At 47.4% G+C, this 3,903-nt stretch overlaps 1 pseudogene; it reads left to right on the top strand.

Annotated features, from left to right (window-relative positions):
- The first annotated feature begins 2,766 nt into the window (after positions 1 to 2,766).
- Positions 2,767 to 2,884, top strand: LOC126105286 (5S ribosomal RNA; annotated as a pseudogene).
- Positions 2,885 to 3,903: the final 1,019 nt, after the last annotated feature.

The raw sequence follows: 3,903 nt of genomic DNA, 5'->3' as shown, positions 1-3,903 counted from the left end.
AGTGGCGTGCCACTCGCAGCCGTGTAACGCGGTGCAAGAACAATGGTTGTAAAAAGATCTTACCCTACAAGGAACTGAGACGAGCGTCACACCTTGTCACTGACACTCTATTTCAGACCCGACAGAATTTACTGCTACCAGTGAACGTAGGTTCATTTCATCCAGTTCCAGACCGATTGCCGCGAAGAGATCTACATGCAATGGACATTTTCAGTCAGACAACTTGGAACGGGCCACTGGTCACAGCGGCACGTAAAACTGGACGTCTTCAGTGTGACAAATGACACAGAAACCCGTACAGTAGATGACTGGAGGCGTGTACTGTGGTCCAATAATTCGCTATGTTGCGTTGCAGCGTCGAACGCAATTACTGTCCATTGATGCATTTAACCTGCAGCGTGTGGAGGGAGAAATTCAGGCCAGAGGTAGTTCTGCGACGTTTTGAAGTTTTTCTTCGTATGACGGCTTGGGCCCACTCATTCAGACACATGTGTACGTGTACCAGGATGTGTATTTCATCATTTTCGGCGCCCAAATGTTGCCGTTTCTACTACACATTCGTGGTGACCGTGTATTCTCCTTCGAATAGCTGTGTTCATAGGTCAGCAGTGGTTAGCACACTCGCTCTCGGGATGATGATGTTTCAAATTCGTGACCTTCCATCCAGATTTACGTGTGCCGTGATTTCCCTAGATCGCTCCAGGGATGTGCCGGGATGGTTCCTTCCGAAGAGCACGCTCCTGCCTCGTACCTGACACAATCCGAGCATGTGCTTCGTCTCTGATGATATCGATGTCGACGTGACGTTAAACCCTAACCTTCCTTCCTTGAGAGAGCTACATGCATACGTTCTTCGCACCCTATCACTCCTCACTTCGTTCGCTAAATCACTCGGACTTAATGCCTTACAAAACGTCTGGAACCATTTGGAACAGCGGGTGAAACGTAGTGATCTATATTCCCTCAGTTTGGCAGCTCTACAGGACCTAATTATTGGTGAGTGACTTCAGCTGGATATCGCATACCTGAAGAAACTTGTGGACTCCCTTCATTGCAGAACTCAGGTTGCAGCACTTCAGCTGGATATCGCATACCTGAAGAAACTTGTGGACTCCCTTCATTGCAGAACTCAGGTTGCAGCAAGGCCATAGGCGGTGTTAGACGCGTATACTTGAGTATTGCTCATCAGTGTGGGATCCGTACCAGGTCGGGTTGACAGAGGAGATAGAGAAGATCCAAAGAAGAGCGGCGCGTTTCGTCACAGGGTTATTTGGTAAGCGTGACAGCGTTACGGAGATGTTTAGCAAACTCAAGTGGCAGACTCTGCAAGAGAGGCGCTCTGCATCGCGGTGTAGCTTGCTGACCAGGTTTCGAGAGGGTGCGTTTCTGGATGAGGTATTGTATATATTGCTTCCCCCTACTTATACCTCCCGAGGAAATCACGAATGTAAAATTAGAGAGATTCGAGCGCGCACGGAGGCTTTCCGGCAGTCGTTCTTCCCGCGAACTATACTCGACTGGAACGGGAAAGGGAGGTAATGACAGTGGCACTTAAAATGCCCTCCGCCATACACCGTTGGGTGGCTTGCGGAGTATAAATGTAGATGTAGATGTAGATGTATCATGATTTATCCTTGAAGATAACTAATCTTTCGTCCTATGTTGCTAATATCAACTGAAATAAAAAAATAACTCTGTCAGTCCCTTTATGTGTTGTAGACGTTTGCAGCCATTCTTCCTCAGTTGATAGTGTAATGGTTTTGTCTTATCGTAATCACCACCATCCATGTGACACCTACTGAGGGATAATAGGCTGCTATACATTTTGGTGTGTTACAGTCTTCCTGTACATCTAAATCTACATACATACTCTGCAAGCCACAGTACGGTGCACGGCGGACAGTACCGTGTACCACTATTAGTCATTTCCTTTCCTGTTCCACTCGCAAAAAAAAAGTGAGGAAAAAACGACTATCTATAAGCCTCCGTCCGATTCCTAACTCTCATCTTATCTTTGTGGACCTTACGCGAAATCTACGTTGGCGGCGAAGGAATCCATCTGCAATCGGCTTCAAATGCCGGTTCTCTAGACTTCCATAATAATGTCTTGCGAAAAGAGCGTTTTCTTCACTCCAGGGCTTCCCAAATGAGTTCACGAGGCACTTCCGCAATACTTACATGCAGATCGAACCTGCCGCTAACAAATCTAGCAGCGTGCCTTTTAATTGCTTCCATCTCTACCTTTAATCCGACTTACTGGGGATTCCAAACATTCGAGCAGTATTCAAGAACGGGTCACTATCGTGTTCTATAAGTGGCCTCCTTTAAAGATAAGCTACACATTCCTAAAACTCTCCCAATAAACCGAAGTCGACTATTCATCTTCACTACTACAATCCTCACATGCTCGTTCCATTTTATATCGCTTTCCAACGGTACGCCCAGATTTTTAACCTATTTGACTGTCTCGAGCAGCATATTATTAATGCTATATCCGAACGTTACACTACTGTTTTTCCTACTCATCTGCAATAACTTACATTTTTCTGCATTTAGAAGAAGCTGTCGTTCACGACACCAACTATAAATTTTTTCTAAGTCATTTTGTATCCCCGTACACACACTCGTGGACGACACCTTCCCGTACATCAAAGCGTCATCAGCAGACAGCAGCAAACTGCTATTCACCCTATTCGCCAGATCTTTCATGTACATGGCGACAATTATTGAACTATATGAAAAAAACGCAAATTAGTTACAAACTAAGCCAACGGCCTTGCCGCAGTAGTAACACCGGTTCCCGTCAGATCACCGAAGTTAAGCGCTGTCGGCCTGGGCTAGCACTTGGATGGGTGACCATCCGCTCTGCCGAGCGCTGTTGGCAAGCGGGGTGCACTCACACCTTGTGTGGCAAACTGAGGAGCTACTTGGTTGAGAAGTAGCGGCTCCGATCTCGGAAACTGAAATACGGCCGGGAGAGCGGTGTGCTGACCACATGCCCCTCCATATCCGCAACCAGTGACGCCTATGGGCTAAGGACGAGACGGCGGTCGGTCAATACCGCTGGGTCTTCATGGCCTGTTCGGGAGTAGTTTTTTTAGTTACAAACTCAGGCGTGCACACACTCTATGCAATAAGTAAACATCACTACAGATATTCGGATTTAGGTTATGACATGTTCGATATGCCTGCCATCATTGACGATGATGTGGCGCAGACGAATAGCGAAATTCTGCGTGACCCGCTGTAGTGTCGGAACACTGATGCTGTCGACGACCTCCCGAATCGCTGCTTCCTGCTCAGCAATGGTTTTGGGGTTCTTGGTGTACACGTTGGCTTTGATATAGCCCCACAAAAAAGAGTCGCATGCGTTCAGACCCAGAGAATGTGGTGGACAATCGAGGGCCATGCCAATGGCCTCTGGGTACCCCAGAGCCAGAATGCGGTCCCCAGAATGCTCCTCCAGGACGTCAAACACTCTCCTGCTTCAATGGGGTCGAGCTTCGTCTTGCATGAACCACATATTGTCGAAATCAGGGTCACTTTGGATGATGGGGATGAAATCATCGTCTATAAACTTCACGTACCTTTCGGTGGGCACCCTGCAATTAAGGACTATCACGCTGATTATTCCGTGACTGGACGTTGCACACCACACCCGTTGAGGGCGAAGAGACTTCTCTATCGCGAAATGCGGTTTCTCAGTGCCCCAAATACGCCAATTTTGCTTACTGACAAACCGATCCAAATGAAAGTGGGCTTCGTCGCTAATCTATACCATACTAATTCCCATCACGACCCGCGGCCAAACATGTAGTTTGAACGTCGTAACTCAAACCGTTCAAAAGTTGTTGTTGTTGTGGTCTTCAGTCCTGAGACTGGTTTGATGCAGCTCTCCATGCT

Source organism: Schistocerca cancellata, chromosome 1 (genome assembly GCF_023864275.1).
Source record: "Schistocerca cancellata isolate TAMUIC-IGC-003103 chromosome 1, iqSchCanc2.1, whole genome shotgun sequence".
Taxonomy (NCBI): Eukaryota; Metazoa; Arthropoda; class Insecta; order Orthoptera; family Acrididae; genus Schistocerca; species Schistocerca cancellata.
This window is presented reverse-complemented; position numbering and strand designations above follow the sequence as displayed.